The sequence below is a fragment of the Lissotriton vulgaris genome, chromosome 3_1 (genome assembly GCF_964263255.1).
Source record: "Lissotriton vulgaris chromosome 3_1, aLisVul1.2, whole genome shotgun sequence".
NCBI classification, from domain to species: domain Eukaryota; kingdom Metazoa; phylum Chordata; class Amphibia; order Caudata; family Salamandridae; genus Lissotriton; species Lissotriton vulgaris.
This window is the reverse complement of record NC_141689.1, coordinates 635232501-635251521: the sequence shown is the minus strand read 5'-3', so window position 1 is coordinate 635251521 and position 19021 is coordinate 635232501. Positions and strand designations below refer to the sequence as shown.

The 19021-nt window shown below is 45.0% G+C and overlaps 1 protein-coding gene across 1 annotated transcript in view; it reads left to right on the top strand.

The window, feature by feature from the left end:
• SKIC3 (SKI3 subunit of superkiller complex) overlaps positions 1–19021 on the top strand; it is a 1256060-nt gene that overhangs the window by 821743 nt on the left and 415296 nt on the right. The window lies entirely within an intron of this gene.

Here is a 19021-nt window from a genome sequence, read left to right as displayed (position 1 = left end):
GAGCTCAGTAATAATGAGGCTTAAATACTTCTGTCTTTATAAATAGTTCAACTGGATACACTTTTTGAATACTATGAAATGCTAATTGTATTGTATTGTCATATAAAAGAAAATGCAGTAAATTAACTCCATCTTGGAATGCAGAAAAAAACATTTTAATATGCTGCAGTTTTGAAAAATGCTCAGTGTACAGCTGAAAGACTGGTAATTGAAGCCATCAGTAATAACTCTTACACTGATAATTGCATTTTAAAAAGTGAATTCAAAAACTGAAGTACTCTACTTTTAGCTTTGATTCAAATCCCTTAATTAAATTATTTTTAATTATGTTCCTGATAATTAATGCTAATTCCACCCATAACCCTATTGTGGAATCTATGTAATCAAGTGAACCTGATTAGAATATCAATAATTACCCTTGCCACATATGGAATCTAATTTAAACATTGACCATTATTTCCGGTTCCGAAAAAAGGGGAGATGCAAAGAGTCGAGTGCGAGCGGCTGAACGGCTTGGAACTGCGCCGTGAGCTGCGAGTTGTGTGTGGGCGCGGGGGCCGACCCCGAGCCGCTTCCAGTACGAGCGGCTGCTGGCGGAGCTGCATCGTGAGCTGCATGAGCTGCGTGGACTGCAAGTTGTGTGCGGGGGCCACCCGGAGCCGTGAGCCGCAAGTTGTGTGCGGGGCCGACCCCGGAGCCATTTCCAGTGCTGAGCAGCCGGTGAAGGAAAGGCTGGGGGAGTGGGTTGTGCTCGCCACCTGGCCTCGCTTCGTTGCTGGTGTCGGCGGAAACGTCAGCTGTGAGGAGCACCAACCTGGACCCACTGCTGGAGCAGCTGAGTTGCCGTGAGCGGCTGTGTGTGTGGGTTTTGAAACCCACCTCTACGCTGTTGGTGCAGGCGGAGCGGTGTGGCTGCGAGAGGCAGGCGGCAGACTGCGATATTAGTCCCCACTTGTCCCCCACTTGGCCCCACTCCAGTAGAGGTGAGCGACCAGGCTCTGGTGTTGTGAGGAGGGGTTATTTGGCCCCCAGGAGGAGGAACTGCCGTATTTAGTAGAGACAGTGAGCCAAGAACTTATACTTGGTCCTACTAGGTCCTACCTACCACGAAAAGCCTTTAATCCTTGGTTTGCAGCCAAACAAGCAATTAAGAGTAATTGAGTGCAATTGAGAGACCTGAATCCAGTTGTTGAAGCACCGTTGGGGGGCTGGTGTTGGTGTCTATTAATTTGACTGTACAAGATCTTCAATTTGAGTCCGGCTGGAGGAGTGGAGTGCAGATTCTGACGATGGAGGATAGCCTTATTCGTGAGGCAAGGTCTTGTCAGTTTGCTTTACCAATCGATATCTCGCTAATGATAATGAGATCAGGCCGACAGCGAGGGGCGCTGCCCAAATTGAAACAACGCCAAAAGAACGAGGAAAGTATGGATTTTGTGTCTCAACCTAAGCCGTGTCAAAAGAATGAGGAAAGCAGTGTCGTTTGTGTTTCTACAAAGGTGCATTTGAATGAGCCAGCTAAAATGGTAGTTCCCCCCCATAAATACTAGTCAAGACTATAAAAATCTAGCTCATGTTACTCAGCCGTCTATTAAGAGTTTTTTTTAGTATCATCAAAAACAGTTTCAAAAACAACAAAGAAATAAAAATAATGAGACTGTTAATGACTGTGTAACATCCTCATTACCTTCATCCGCCAATATGTGTAAAAAGTGCTCACCCTTGTGCATTAACACAATCTAAGTTGTCTTCAGAAATAGAGGAACTAAAAGATGGAGCTAATTTTCAAGATAGGATTAACATTTTTGAAAAGGTTGAAGTGCTGTTAACGCCAACATTTTTATTATCATCTTCTGGTCAGTCACAGACAAAAGCTCAAATTCATTCGCAGGACTCTGTTGCGCATGTTACTGTGTTATCTACGGTTGATGAATTTCTAGCACCCAGACAGGAGAAGCTTTGTAAACTGCTAGCTGGTAGCCAAATAGAGATCGGATCAGTGATTAACACCTCCTCAAGTGTGGATCAAAACGTAAGCGATGAGGTCTGTGTTAGACTACATCGCTGTAGAGTGAGAACCCAAGAGGGGGTGTTTAATACAAATACCAGCTACAGTTGAATTAGTATCTAGTCCAAATGGCCAATCTGGCAAACCTGGTAATGCAAGACCTTTTAATTTGGACCAGTCCAGTATAATTTTGGAGAACAGTTGTATTATTAATAAATCATTATTGGTTCCAGGTGCAGTTAGTGGTGAAAATGTTCCCATCTCAAATGAGCAAAGTAAATTCACAAATATAGTTTAAAATAATCAATTTAACTCAGTGGATTTATCTTTATGAACTAAATTTGATGGGAATTTTCAGGCTAGATCTGGTGATATAGAAAATAACGCTTCTAGACCTGAGCGTGGAATATGGGAGTGTTTACTCCACACTATGGATTCAATCACTAACGCTCTTAATTTCCTTTCGGATAAATTAGATATTCAGGTAGACATTTTAAACACATTGGCATCCCATGTAGTAGAGATTGATGCAAAACTTCTCCAATTGACCAAACTGATTACCAAAGTTCAATCAGATAAAGAGAGTCAGTTAATAACCTGTACTTGCGCACAACTGATTGACACAATTTCAGATCTACTGTCAATCGTTAGCTCCATGGTACAGGAAGTAAAACGAATGTCAGGTAGAACAGTCCAAGGTAAATTAATTACCAATGAAGAAATTATTAATCTACCTGTTGGAAAAAATTATTCAAACTGTCCAGTCCAATCTGGGATGATCACCATAGATAAATCAGCAATACCGCTAGAAGACATGAATAGCAGAAATAGTAAAAATATTAATATGAATGATCAATCTGCAAATGATGCCATTAATTTGAAAACACCTAAGGTATCTCAAGATAGCTTTAAAAGTATTAAAAATAATGAACATTTGACAGTTGATGAGTCAAAAACGGACTGTTCAGAGATAAATCAAGCATTAAACGTCATTAGAAACTCTGAGGTGAAAATGATCTGCCCTGAAGCAAACCAAGCATTAGGCGTTACTACAAACCCTGAGATTCTGTCCAAACGGGCAAGAAAAAGGTTCAGGAAAACCCATAATAAAATATCACAGAATAAAAAATTCCTCAGTGAGGTAGTAAATAAAGACCCTAAAGAGCCTAAAGAATCTGATATGAAAGCCTTATTCCCGATCTTTAGATCTACGGAAGCACCTGTGGTTAATTCAAAGGATAAACAAAACGGTCAATCCATTAATACTTCTATTCATGATGTAGCAAATGTCAGTAAAGTCCCTCTTCCATTGAAGTCAGGGATTATTATGCATGATCAGTCTTCTAATGAACTGGCTGATCAACATGGTGAGCAAAATACCCTCAATCGGAAAATTGTAAATAATATTAACCATCAATGTTACAATAATGATCATGCTGATCAACCATGTATTCATAATCAAAAGCCATTAGAACCTCATGTATTAAGTCAATTGACAGCCCCTGTCTCGGCTCCTAGTTTTGGGAAGAGGGTTTCAGTCGGCTCTAAAAATAAGGATTAAATAGAGACCTCTGATCTTTTGTACGAAATGAAGAAAGTAGTCTTCTGTCCTCAGTATTCTACAAGAGGCCCTTATGATATTATGAACCGTGGAAATATCTTGAAATTATTAAATGCAATTATAGATCTGAAGGATGTAACATCAGATCATTTGGAATCTGTGGAGTTTAAAAAAGATTGTAATAATTTTTATAGTGAAATAACTGTTACAACTTGGCAAAGTGATTACATTGTTAATAAAATAATTGCCAACACTAATCAATTTGAGAAGAGGGGCATCAAAGTTTGGAGAATTTATGGGTCACAATATCCAACTCTGTTGATTCCTGGTAAGACACCTTGCAGCCCGGTCTTAAATAAGTGTGAACAAAAAATAGGCCCGGTATCACATGTTAGAGTGCTGAACGGTGCCTCAGGCCCATCAACAGAGTTGAATTTGTCATGTGGTATTAAGATCATGAGTTGTCAACCAGGTCGACGAACATGTGAAAAGTAAAAGAAAGTACCCAATCTGGTTGAGAATTGGAGTTGTCTTCCGTCGATATTAACAAATGGAAATTCTGTGGAAAAAAAGACTGATTCCGGTCTTCTCTTGAAAAAGTATTAAAACCTTTCAAAATCTGTTCTTGGAACACAAATGGTTTTAAATCACTTCTTGAGAATATGAATATAATAAGTTTTTCAAAAACTTTCGATATATTAATGCTACAAGAAACTTAGAATATGTTTAGTGAACCCCTTATTGGTTATTTTGAATATTTGAATGGGGCTACTTGTGAGACCTCTACTGGCCGTCCTAGTGGTGGCCTTTCTATATATGTTTCTTTAAATCTAGATGTTAAGCATTTTGAGATTGACCTTCAGGCAAAATGGATACAGTGTATCAAACTTGTCTCCAAACAATCAATTATTTTCTTAAATGTTTATTTGAGTTTGAAAAAAAAGGTTAGATCCACGCAACTTACATGTCTATGGGAAATGGTGAAAGTGTTATACTAAGACCATCTAGATTCAATGATCGTCCTCTCTGGGGATTTTAATATGCATCTTTTTTCGTATAAAAAGCTGCATACACACTCAAAAATTGTATCCCAATGGATCAATTATGAGTTTATAAAATGCAATCCAAAGATTATGCAAGATGAAGATAACACACCGACGTTCAATAAAACGTGTAGCCCTTCTATAATTGATAACTCCATTATCTCTGAGAAACTTTTTAACCTAGTACAAAGTTATCAGGTAGTTCCAAGGATTGAGAGCGATCATAATCCAGAAGTTATTTTTCACGCTTTCTCTTTTGATTATTTACCAGAAACTAGAACAATCAAAACTGTTTCTACTCCTTTTAACCTTAAAAGGTTAATATGGAATGAGAGAACTGAAAAAGATATTTTAGAAGTCCTTTCCTGTTTAATTTTAGATGTCCAAGATGCTACTGCTGAAGGGAAATCTATGGTTGCTCTTTGGCCTTGTTTATGTTCCGCTCTTTTGGCTAATTTTTCTAATTTGAAACCCTTTCAAGGTATAACTTTGAATCCAAAGAATCCAGGGTGGTTTTCCCATTGTTTACTATAACTTAAAAGAAGTCTCAATAAAACAATAAGAGCATTGTATAGTAAGGCAAAAGGAACATCTCATTTTTGCGATATTCCAACAAATTAGAGAATTGAAAAAGGGATACAGGAACGAAATTTGGAAGGCTAAACAATCATATTGCGAAGAAACTTAGTCTAAATTACATTTTGCTTGTAAATCTAAAGATTCACGGTTATTTTGGAGCATTATTAACAACCTTGAAAATGGTAATCATAGAAGTAATTGTGCCAACATTGATGAACTAAGTTGGGCAAACTTTTTTAATAATCTTAAAACTGTCCTCCAGGGCCCACAGTGCGATTGATTGTAAAATTAATCCTACTCATCCCGGCCAACTAGAGATAATAGAAAATGGCGGGTCAGACATAAGTGTTAATCAACCATCAAGTTGCAATGATAATGAGCCATGGTAGGCTGATAAAGTAAAAAAAGTAATAAATAAGATTAGATCAAACGGAGCGCCTGGCCCGAATGGAATTCCGAACGCCATTTTTAAAGTAAACCTAAAAGATTGGCCAGAGGTATTAACGCTCCTGTTTAATGATGTGCTTAAACAGGCTTGATTCCGGAATCATGGCAGGGAAGCATTATACAACCAATTTATAAAAGTGGTCCCCAGGACAACCCCACAAATTATCGCTTAATTGCATTAACAGATGTAGAAGCGAAAATATTTGCTAGTTGTCTGCTGGAAGAACTGGAATCATGAGCCATGAGAGAGGTTTTGATCCCAAACTTAGAAACCGGTTTTAGAAAGGGAGCATCAACTTATACTAACTTGATTTTATTAATATTATTAGGCGAAAGTGCCAAATATAAGAAACAAAAATTGTATATTTGTTTCATTGACCTAAAAGCCGCATTTGATTCTGTGCCCCGAAATGTACTTTGGTCGAAGTTAATCAATTGGGGTATATCTAACACTCTTTTAAAAATGATCAAATTATTATATTCCGATACATGGGTACACATCAAAGTAGGGGACGGAAGACACACTACTCGTCGCCTTGAGACCAATATCGGCTTGAAACAAGGATGTGTCTTGGCCCCTTGCCTTTTTAACCTTTTTATGTCTGATCTCCCAGCCCATTTTAATGATGTTAATGCCCACTCTCCTGCTGTGTTGGGTAAAGAGATTAAATACTTACAATATGCCAACTATACCATTTTACTATGCCAAACTGTCATAGGACTAAAAAGATTAATAGACTCTTTTAACCTATATGTTACACAAAACGGTCTACAAATAAATAAAAAAAAAACCAAAAATTATGACCGTGGGAAGAGGCAAATTAGGATTAAAAGAATGGAATATCAACGGTTTGGTTATTGAATGTGTAAAATCGTATAAATATTTGGGAATCACATTTTATGATAGTATGTTATTTAGGCAGCATTTTAATAACCTTGAAGCTAAGGGCACATCGCTGGCATTTGCTTCTAGTATGCCCAAATTATGATCACTTGCTGAAGGTTACGAAAGCAAAGCTAATTCCATCTTTGGACTATGGTTCCATTATCTTCCCTGGCAAACATGCGAAAATATTTGATGATATTGAATTAAGGACATATAAATCAGTTTTTAGGATTCCCAGATATATTAGTTGTGCCAATATAAGACTAGAATTTGGTCTAAAGAAACAGATTTTGGCCCGATAATCTACATTTTTAAAGTCCTTATTGACACTGTATCCAGCTGAAGAGGGTTCTCTAGCAAATCGGTGGTGGCTTGAGATAACAAAAAGTGAATAGCGAGTAGTTGGCAAACTGATTTAAATGAGTGTTTACGTAACTTTGATTGTCCAAACTTAATAGCTGAAGTGAGGAGTAAAATGGTTTATAAAAAATCAATTAATCAATCAGCTGCTTCATTGTCTACTATAATGGATAAATATGAATTAAGGAAAAAAAAAATCTATGGTCAATAGCTAACTCTTTCGGCAAACTGGCTCCCCAACCTTATTTGTTGTTTCATTTAAAACCTTTAGTTAAGAATAAATTTATGTTATTGAGGTTTGGGAGATATCCATCTAAAGACGGAATTCCAAAATGGGAGAAAAAGTGGCCGTCCGACTTTTGTAGGTTATGTGGGTTGTGTGAGGAAAACCCTACTGCATATAGTAACCCTATGTCCAAAATTGCTAGAGTAGTGGAAGACCGTTTTAAAGCCCATTTCTAATGAATTGGGAGTAAGAACTTTCAGGACTGCAATTATTGTATGTCTAAGTGGTGCTACCATTCGTCTAATTTACCAATTTGTTACGTTTATGTTTATAGCTGAAAAGAAACTTTGCAACATGGATTTTTTAAGTGAAGAAGTTTCTGCTATGAAAATTTTCTAAAAAGTGGCAATGATATATTGGTTTTAAATGCTTTTAGCGAGATTGTGGGCTATTTTAAGCTTGTTTAAAATGTATTATTATAAATGTACCATACTGTATCTAATGCTACTCCATTATAGTGGATCGCATTTTATGTATACTTTTTAATTTGAAAGTTTTTTTAACAATTTTTATTTTCATTTTTATCAAGCAGCGATAACAAATCATTCAAGTACAGTCTTCTCCAGTTACAGTAGTCGAGAATATATGGCTTCGTATCATTTACATTGCATGGTTCTAGGACATTACACCTACAGTAAATATTCCTCGTCCCACCCCACCCGCCTCCCTCCATTCCCATCAACATCATGAATCCATTGGTAATTCCAGAGACCTCGTCTTTCATTGACTGTTCTCAGGTGTGAGCTCTGTAGGTGGTGGTTCCCACAAGTTCCCTCTGGCTTCATTCCACTTCCCCCATATCCGCATCCACTTCTTGGGGCAACCCCTATGTGTGTACACCGCCTTCTCGGCTATCATTGCGATGTCCATATCCTCCTCCCCCTGTGATTGTGAGGGTGTCACCCCGGAGCCCCAGTTCCTTGCTATATTCCGTTTTGCCAGGGCCATACCCAAAGTTGCCCACGTTTTCTGTGCCACATTAAGATCTGTAGGTTGCCATATGTTCAGAATACAACATTGAGGATCTGCCAGAACTTCCACCCCACTCACTTCAGAGGTTTGCTCCACCACGTATTCCCAGTATGATTGTATTTTGGGGCACGCCCATAGCGTATGGTAGTAAGTACCGGTTTGTCCACACCCTCTGAGACAGAGTGGGTCAGGCGCCGCCCTATTTTGTGTACCATGGTGCGGGAATAACATACCCGATGCAAGATTTTAAGTTGCACCAATTTCAAACGGGAGGGGATCGCTGCCTCTCTAGCTGATGCAAGTGCCTCCATCCAGTCCGAGTCATCTATGTCCCCAAGTTCTGACTCCCACTTGCTGCGCAGTACCACAGTGGGGTAGGGAGGTTGTTGACCAGTTTTCGGTATGTTAGTGAGATGGCTTTCCTATCTAAATGATTAGTGAGAGCCTGTCCTCCAGTGGAGAGGGTCTACCAACGTGGTTTCGGGGGTAATAGCACACTGGACTGCATGCCGGATTTGGGAGTAGCGGTACAACTCCGTTTCTGCCATACCGTATTTTTCTTTGAGTGCAGCGAAGGAGAGGATTTCTCCCCTAACCCATAAGTCCCCAATGTTTGTGATACCTATGAGGTCCCAGTGTCTGAACCCTTTAGTGTTTGCTAATGTTCCCAGGCGTTTTGTCTCCCAGAGTGGAGTAGCCAGCGTAAGCACTTCTCCCATCCGAGCACTTTCTGGGCCGTGTGCCATATTCTACTGGTGTGGGCCGTGGGGCCAGTCAGTGCTTGGCGTCTCTTAGTGGTGTATAAGGCCCTCATCAGGCGGTCAGCCAGCAACATTTCCCTATCTAGTCGGTAAGCCAGGTCGTCGTGGGGTGCATGTAGCCACTGATTGATTACCACTAGTTGTGCCGCCCAATAATACAATTTGACGCTTGGTAGCGCTATACCGCCATCATACCAGCTGCGAGTCAGTTTGGGGTGTGCTATCCGCGCCGGATGTCCATCCCACAGCAAAGCCGCTACTTTGGCATTAATGGACTGAAAATATGAGAGCGGGACCGGGAAAGGAGTGTTCTGTAGTGCATAAAGGAATCTGGGGCGTGCCAACATTTTAAAGAGCGCTGCTCTGCCTAGCAGAGTGAGCGGGAGAGATCACCAGTGGGAAACATCAGATTTTTGTCTATGTAGTGGCTTCAAAGGTGTTCCTCCATAAAGGTGGTGGCCTGGGGTGTAATGTATATTCCCAGATATTTAAATCCTCTGGTCGCTATTTGTACTGGGCAGTCTGGGGGCAGGGGTGGAGCCGGGCCGTGCAATAGGTAAAGCAGTGATTTGAACCATTAGATTGTGTAGCCGGATTTCTCCCCAAACCCTGTAAGTATATCCAGGAGGGCCTGCAGGGATTCTGTCGGGGATGTCATGTAGAGCAGTACGTCATCGGCATACAAAGAGATACGGTCTTCCCAGACCGCCTCCCAAGTTATCCCTTGAAACAGTGGTGTTGTGCGTGTCCAGGCTTCCAGTGGTTCTAAGATCAAGGCAAAGAGGAGCGGCGAGAGCGGGCAGACCTGGCGCGTCCCCCTGCCCAGTGCGATCTCTCTCAAGATATGACCATTGGCGACCACATGTGCCACGGGTACCGTGTAAAGAAGCCGGAACAAGCCACAAAACTTGGGGCCGAAACCCATCCGTCGTAAGACGGCAAACATAAATGGCCACTCTACCTGATCAAAAGCCATCGTCGCGTCTAGGGAGAGGATGTCAGCGTCCAGGTGAAGGTGGTGGGTCCGGGCCAGCACGCCGTGTAGGCGCCGCAGATTAAGGGAGGTGTTGCGGCTGGGTATAAAGCCCAACTGGTCAGGGTGGACCAGCGTCGCCAGATGAGGCTGTAGACGCATTGCTAGCGCTTTGGCCAGTAACTTCGCCTCCACATTAATGGGCGGTAGGACGATGGGTGTTCCGGGGGCATTGTTGCCAGTCTCTGATCCCGGGGCAAAGTTCCCTGCGTTTCACTGCCATCGTACATGTGGATCAAATGGGGGGTGACCTTGTTCGCTACCTTTTTATACAATTCCACCGGTAACCCGTTGGGCCTTATCGCTTTGCCCGTGTGTAGTGCCCCCAGTGCTTTCCCACCTTTTCCATCAACAGATCGGCTTCCAACGTTTCCATATCCTCCTCCTGCAGTGTTGGTAGTGGTATGTCGGCCAGAAACTGCCTACATTCTTCCTCTGTCGCCTGTGCATGGGGAGTGTAAATCCTTTCATAGTGTGCTGCCAGCTCCTAGACAATTAGCCGAGGGTCAGTGGTCCGTGTACCATCCCCAAGTGTCAGTCGCGCTATCCACCTACTCGCTCTTTCTTTCTTTTCCAGCCATGCGAGCATTTTCCCTGTTTTGTCCCCTAATTCGTAAATTCTGTGCATTGTGCCCATGTGTCTCGCTTTAGCCTCGGCATAAGCCCGAAACTCCTGCCCTGCTAGTGTCAATGCATGCGCCGTGGTTTCATTTGGGTCTAGTGCATGCACTCTCTCCGCCTGCAGTGCTGTTGCCTCTAGTGAGTCCATGACTTGTTTTTGTTCCCGCTTGTGTCGGGTAATAGTAGAGATTGCGTGTCCCCTAATGACCGATTTGAACGCCTCCCAGAGTACACACGGGGAATCCACGGACCCTGCGTTTTCAACAAAATAAAGGTCTGTGGCTGTTACCAGGGTCTTTGCAATCTTCCAATTCTGAAGGAAGCCGCGATATAATGGGTAGATGCACTGTGGCCGCAGGCGGTGGGTAGTGTAAGTAAGCTGTACCGGGTAGTGGTCTGAGATTCCTCTGGCTAGATGATCAATTGCTGTAACGTTCTCGGGGGAGATCGCCAGAGTAAGGATATAATCGATACGGGAGAGGCTATTGTGTGCCGCCAATTAGTACGTGTATTATTGGTCCATGGGATGTTTGAGTCTCCATATGTCAGTCAAACCCATAGCCCCAAGAAAGTCTCTGATGAGTTGGCTGGGTCTATTACTGTCTCTGGGTGGGCAGCGGTCGTCAGTCGTGTCACAAACAGCATTCAGATCCCCACCTAGGATTAATTCACCCTCCGGTAATTCTAACAGCAGTTTACTAAGATCCTGAAGGGTTGCCTGGTGAAGTGTCGGTGGAATTTATACTGAAGCCATATTGTAGCTGCGCCCCTCCTATTGGCAGGCGATTGCTGCAAACCTCCCATGATCACAGAGTTCACCTCGGTATTTGTTCCAATGTCACCATTTCTTGTCCCATTTCTTGGGGCAGCCTCTGATTTTGTACACTGTTTTTCGGCAATCATGCTTCGATCCATCTCAGCCATCCAGCCCACCACCAGCGCCCTCTCTGGAGAGCCCCATCTCATAGCAATGGAGCTCTTAGCAAGCAGGAAGCCCAACGCCGCCCATTGTAGTTCCAGTTCGGTCAGGTCCGTGGCCCCCCACATATTAAGGACACACTCTTTTGGCGACTGTGGGATTGTCTTACCCAGGGAGTTGCCCATCTTACGAATCGTTCCTCCCCAAGAGTGCTGAACCACCGGGCAGTCCCATAGGATGTGATAGAAGTTGCCAGGTAAGCCGCAACCCCTTAGACACAACGCATCTACCAATTCTGGCCAGTGTTACAGCGGGCATGTAGGCTCTATGTAAAACCCTCAGTTGGATCAGTCGGAACCGATGGCAGATAGCTGCTTCTCTAGCGGACATTAGGGCCGCCCGCCATTCATCATCATCTAAAAGACCCAGGTCGTCCTCCCATTTATTCCGCAAGGGCTGGAAGGAGTCAGGGAGATTGTTACAGAGCTTTCGGTAAGTGTAGGAGATTGCCTTTTCAGGGAGAGGTTCCAACAGTAGTCTATCCTCCAGGGGGGAAATCTCAGGTATGGATGTGAGGTCGGGGATGGCGGTGAGGATGGCGTGTTTGATTTGAAGATATCGGAAAGATTCCGTCAATGCAAGGGAATGTTGGGTCTGCAGTTCAGCAAATGTCAGTAGTTTGCCCCTATGTACTAGGTCTCCCACTGTCGAGATCCCTATCGTGTCCCATTTGTCGAATCCTTGAAGGAAGCAAAGGGAACCCAGTCGTTGCGACGACCATAGGGGTGTTGCCTCGGTAAGTGTATCCGACCCCCCATACACTTGTTGGTCCTGTGCCATATTGCGACCGTGTGTGCCATGGGTCCAGCATATCTATTCCTGATGGGCTTGCTGTAGCGGGCCCCCAGGTAGCCCTCCCTCCCGGTCTGGCATCTGTCAAGGAGGAAGGCTGGATTCATGGGTGAACCATGTATCCAATGATTGACGGCCACCAATTGTGACGCCCAATAGTAAAAAAGGGGTTGGTGATGGACGGAGCATCTGAATCAATCAAACACTCACACCCAGTCAAAAGATCTGGGTTTAATCCATCACCGTTCTTTAGCCCACTCTGCCACCCCAGTTCAGACATGGCTATATGCAAATCAGTCTGACTCTGTGCCTCATGGGTACAGTCCAGCCCGAACTGCCAAGCCATGTCTTCCCTGGACCGGAAACAAGCTTTCGAGGACCTGTTTCTGGCATTCAAGCCGTCTTCAGCCCGGCTTGCTTGAATCCAGTGGTAAAGTGAGCAAGGGACTCACGTCTGAGCATACCCTGCCACACTTATGGCGGCCAAAAGCAGTATGTATATGTATGTATAAATCATTTTATAACGAGCTCTGTTACTTGGGAGTATCCTGGCGCGATGGGAAAGAGCAGAGAAGAAACATACAAGTCAGCTTAAGTCACACTCCTAAAAAGATGGGTTTTCAGATTTCTCTTGAACTGGGCCACACACTGTGTGGAGCGCAAGTGAAGGGGAAGGGCATTCCATGCTCGGGCTGCCACCACTGCAATGGACTGGCCTCCTAGTCTGGTTCGCTTGAAGCGAGGGAGGGTCATTTTAAACGAAGAGGACGATCTAAGAGCTCTTGTGGGAGCATAGAGAGAACATCTCTTCTTAAGATAAGCAGGTCCTTGGTCATGGATGGCTCTAAATGAGAGCACTAGAGATTTAAAAAGGATCCGTTGGGGCACTGGCAGCCAATGAAGGCTAGACATATGAGAGCGAACGCTCTTCCATCTCGGAACATTAAAAAGGAGACGGACGGCGGCATTCTGAATAACCAGCAAACGCTTAACCAAGTAAGCGGGAATGCCACTAAACAGGGCGTTCGCGTAATCCAGCCTTGCTAGAATGAGTGCTCGAGCGACAGTCTCCCTAGCTTCTCTAGGAAGCAGTGGAAAAAACCTTTGAAGCATTCTTAGAGTAGCAAAGCATGTCCCGGGTAATTTCTTTATATGGTCCTCAAATCTTAAATCCTCCCCAAACCATATACCAAGATTTTTTGCAGGGCCACCATCACCTTGGGGTTAGGAATATTCGGGGACCACAGCGACTCTTTAAAGTTAGGGGGAAAAGAACCATAAAAGAGGACCTCCGATTTATCCTCGTTACATTTTAACTGAGCCAAAGTTAACCATCGAAAAACTGAAGACAGGCATAGCTGGACCATTGAAGTGTCTAGATGATCGTCTGGCCAGGTAAAGAGCAGCTGCGTGTCATCAGCATATCCTATAATCTTGGCCCCGTACTGTTCCGCTAGATAAACCAGGGGGGTAATGTAGACATTGAACAGTAGGGGACTAAGGGTAGATCGCTGTGGGACCCCGGTAAGAAGTGGTTTAGGCTCAGAAGCATAGGGTGGCATCCAAACCTGTTGTGTCCTGTCTAAAAGAAATGAGGACAGCCAGGCCAGGACATTGCAGCCGATGCCAATTGCGGATAGCCTGGCGAGGAGGAGCTCGTGGGGGACGGTGTCGAACGCGGCAGAGAGGTCCAGCAAAATCAGGACCACTCTGCCGTCCCCGTCCTGACACTCCCGAATCGACTCCGCCATCTCTACCAGAGCCGTCTCCGTGCTGTAGGCCGCTCTAAAGCCTGACTGGGCAGGACGCAGAGCATTGGAGGTCTCCACAAAGCTCTCCAATTGGCGAAAGGCCACTTTCTCGCATATTTTAGCCAATGCTGGCAAAAGGGAAATGGGACGGTAATTTCCGGGAACGGAAACATCCAGCCCTGGCTTTTTCAGAAGCGGCAGAAGCTTTGCCTGCTTCCACTTTACGGGGACCTCTGCTGAAGATAGAGAAAGATTCACTATCTGGGTGACATCCCTGCAGACAATACTAGCCACTTCCGAAAGTACCCGGGCTGGGCAAGGGTCAGAGGGGGAGCCTAATTTAAGGGACTAAAAGAGAGGCAGGACATCACACTCCGTAACCAGCGAGAAATTTGTGAACTGCTGAGTTTCACAATGGTATGGCAGGATAGAAAGGCCATCCCCTGAGCTATCCGCCGGTAGCGCGGAAAGCAAATCCTGCTGAATTTTTACTATTTTATTTATGAAGAAGTTGGACAAATCTTCGCACCATTCCGCGGAGGACTGGAGTATAGTAGTTTCAGCAACCGGAGATACAAAGCTTTTGACAATGGAGAAGATTTCTTTGCTATTATTTTCCGCTTTAGCAATTCTCCCTGCATAGTAGTTCCCTTTGGCTATTTTGATTGCGGCATAGTAGTTTTTTGGGGCTGAGCGCAAAGCGGCCTTTGCGTCTGAACAGTATGCACGTCTCCAAGTTCGCTCCAGCTTTTTACAACCCAATTTCAGCTCCCTTAGCTCAGGAGAGAACCAGGGTTGGGTAGGGATGTGCCGGGACCTAGACACAGTAGCCTGTCTAGTAGACGCATTAGCCGCTTGCAGCACCCACCCATCAAAATCACTAACCACCTCATCCAACTCAGGGGTGAGCTTTGGGCGATTTTTAGATAGCTCCTGGCCGAACGCAGCCAGGTTGAACTTCTGGGGGTGGCTAACTGGCGGTGCAGGAGCAGATCTACCGACGTTTTCCACCTCCCATGAAAATCTAACGAGATCGTGATCCGACCACGTTACCTTTTCTAAACTTAACGCCTTGATGGGAAAGTTAGAGCACACTAGATCTAAAAGATGACCTCTTACGTGAGTCGGAGAAGTCACCCATTGTTTGAGCTGTGCCAGATCAAAAACTTCACCCAGTCGGCACGCTTCAGAGGAGTCAGTAGCATCTACATGGATGTTGAAGTCACCAACCAGGAGAAATTTTAGAAAGCTCAGGGCCCGAGGCACTATGCACTCCTCCAAGGTATCAATAAAGGGGCTCGCGTGGCCCGGAGGCCTGTAGATCAGTGACCCCCCCCCCAGAGTGAAGTGGGGACTAGTAGTAAGGGAAAAATGAAGAACTTCACCATCCACCCCAGCAGCAGATTGCTCAGAGGCAAAATGCCACCCTTCTTTAAAGATTACAGCTAATCCTCCCCCTCTGCCTAAGGGCCTATCAGCTCTAGCGATCTTAAAACCTCTGGGGACGGCAAGTTCAACAATCGGGGCACAGGAGTCAGTGAGCCACGTCTCCGTGATAAAAAGGAGCTCAAGCTGGCCGTCCGCCAGTAAATCAAAAATATCAGCTACATGTTTCACCACGGATCTGGCATTAATTAACCCGGCCCTGATTGTTGTGTGGCCTATGTCACCAGCAGAGCATGGGGGTAAGGACGGCTGAGGGAGAAAACCACAGCTCGGACACTCCACCATAACGCAATCCCATCCCGCCCGCAAGCAGCTACCTCCAGCGGCGGGCGAAGTCAGCCCCAAAAGATCATCACGAGAGTTTGTGATCCTTTCGGGCCAGAATCGACCATGGGGATGGGGGCAGAGTAGCCGGCCCTGGGCCCGTCCGAGGCACGGGCGGGCACAGACGGGCCCTCCTTTGGCGCCCAGACGGCGCGCCCGCTGCACGTTCTATGTGGCATCGCTATTTGAGGCCCAAGCCCCTCCCCGAGCTGGACCGCTAACTCGAGTCCAGTAGGGGTCCGGGACTCACCAAAGATGGCGCCCGACCTGGCCCTCCACAGCAATCGTCACAGGCAGCCGCGGTGGAACGGGGCACAGGGAGACCAGGAAGCAGCACACAGGTTTTTTAAAAAGCCTTACAGTTCAAAAACAGCAACAACGCAATTTTTAAATCAATTGGGTGTTTCAAAGGAGATTATTTAAAAGTGCTAACAAAACAATACTGCGCAGAGTGGGTGAGCCGAAGAGAATCACTTGCAGTCTGCTCGCCTTTCCCAAGCGATATCGCAAGGCGCTGCCACCACCTTGATCAAAACGCCAGTACAAAAGGGGGTGGTGTTGGACGGAGCATCTGAAACAATCAAACACTCACACCAAGTCAAAAGATCTGGGTTTAATCCATCACCATTCTTTAGCCCTCTCTGCCACCCCAGTTCAGACATGGCTATATGCAAATTAGTCTGACCCTGTGCCTCATGGAAACAGTCCAGCCCGAACTGCCAAGCCATGTCTTCCCTGGACCAGTTCGGGCTGGACTGTTCCCATGAGGCACAGGGTCAGACTGATTTGCATATAGCCATGTCTGAACTGGGGTGGCGGAGTGGGCTAAAGAACGGTGATGGATTAAACCCAGATCTTTTGACTGGGTGTGAGTGTTTAATTGATTCAGATGCTCCGTCCATCACCACTCCCTTTTGTACCGCTTTTGGCCGCCATAAGTGTGGCAGGGTATGCTCAGACGTCAGTCCCTTGCTCACTTTGCCACTGGATGCAAGCAAGTCGGGCTGAAGACGGCTGGAATGCCAGAAACCGGTCCTCGGAAGCTTGTTTCTGGTCCTGGAAAGACGTGGCTTGGCAGTTCGGGCTGGACTGTTCCCATGAGGCCCAGGGTCAGACTGATTTGCATATAGCCATGTCTGAACTGGGGTGGCAAAGTGGGCTAAAGAACGGTGATGGATTAAACCCAGATCTTTTGACTGGGTGTGATGCTCCGTCCATCACCACCCCCTTTTGTACTGCCCAATAGTAAAGGCGCAGGTTAGGCAAGGCGATTCCCCCGTCGTACCATCCCTGGAAGAGTTTATGGAGGGCGATGCGGGCTGCCCCACCGTCCCATAACAGAAGGCGGATGTCACTCTCCACCGCGCTAAAATAGGAGTCAGGGATCGGAAAGGGACAGTTTTGCATAGCGTACAAGAAACGCGGGAGCGCCAGCATTTTAAATAGGGCCGCTCTGCCAGGGAGGGAGAGTGGGAGGGACCTCCAGTGGGCCACGTCACTGTGTACCCTCCGTAAGGGACCCAATCGTTTACGGTCATGGAACACCTTGGGATCTGATGTAACATAAAGACCTAGGTATTTGAATCCATCTGGGGCCACAGCGATGGAAAACCCCCGGGGTAGAATGGGCGGGGGGCCATGCAGCATATATAAGGTTGATTTAGACCAATTGATCGAGTAACCAGAGTATTTCCCGAAGTTAGTAATGACATGGAATAAACTATTGATAGAGGACCTGTGGGAGGCTACATACACTAGGAAAAGAGTAGTCTTGGAGCCATTTCAACAAGAAGAACAAATGGCCAAAAGATTCTTGGAAAGAGGATACCCAGAAACTATCATACAACAAGCACGACAAAGAACCAATTCTAAAACCACAGGGGAATTATTGACCACCAGAACACACACAAAAGAACAACGCATCACATGCGTTAGTAAATACTCCACTATGGATTTATATCTGCAGCTCATATAGAAGAGACATTGGCAAATACTAACGAAGGAGCCTGACTTTAAAGTTGATATTTGCAAATGAACCTCTGTTTGCTTATACAAGAGCGAAGAACTTAGGAGAACTTTTAAAAACACCCAGAGAATCTACGCCAAGAAGCAAATTCCGGGGCACATCGCCGTGCTCAAACTGCAGTAATTGCCACAACATTATGAGAGGCAACACAGTTGCACATCCCATGAAAGGCCATACGATACACCTAAGGGTCAACGCCACATGCGATACGACAAACATCATTTATCTGTCGAAATGCCTCTGTGGCTTTGTTTATGTGGGCCACACGGAGAGAAAATTGAAGACACGATTAAATGAACATAAAAGAATCATTCGCTCTAAAGCACTGAAGTCAGCAGTGGCAGTACACTTTCTGGAACAAAACATCACATCAGCCAATTAAGGGCATGCATTTTGGAAGAAGTCACCAAGAAGGAAGGTCAAGAGAATAAAAGCAACTTGCTCAAACGAGAAAATCATTGGATTTTTCATTTGAACAGTTTAAAACCCAATGAATTAAACAATAGGGTTGAATTTCAGTGTTACGTATGATAAGTAACATTATACATTGACTAGAACCACCAGATAATTCATCTAAGAAAACGGCTAAAAATGAGTGCTTTACATGGTAGCTGGGAAGGCCAGGGCAGATTTCAAATTCCCACACTCTTTCATCGGAAGCCAGGTTTAGCAAACTAGACAGGTTTGAGTAAAGTTACACCTACGTTGTCATTTAAATAAAAAAAATTACGCGAGTAGACAGGGAGCAATAACGCGCATGCACGCATTAGCACGTAACGTACAAACCAGGATGTAGAAGCGCAGCGAAGAGCAAGGGAGAAACACGAGAGGAATTGGTACAGGCGTTCGAGCCTGAAAGAACAGTAAGCAGAAAAGCGGGAGCCGAGTAACGTAATGCAGTTACAGCGCGAGTGAGACAAGGGGAGCTTATGCAGCGTTTGACATCAAACGAGCAGTAAGACGAGCTAAATGAGTTCAGAGCAGTAGGAAGACCCATAGTGAAGTTTAGATTCACAGAACACCAGGGGGTAATTGCATGCGCCATTCCGGAGACAGGAACCAGGTTTCAATAGACAAGGGGAACAACCACTGAGGTAACATCTTAACATGAAAGCAGATTTAGAACTTGATAACGGACAGGGTGTA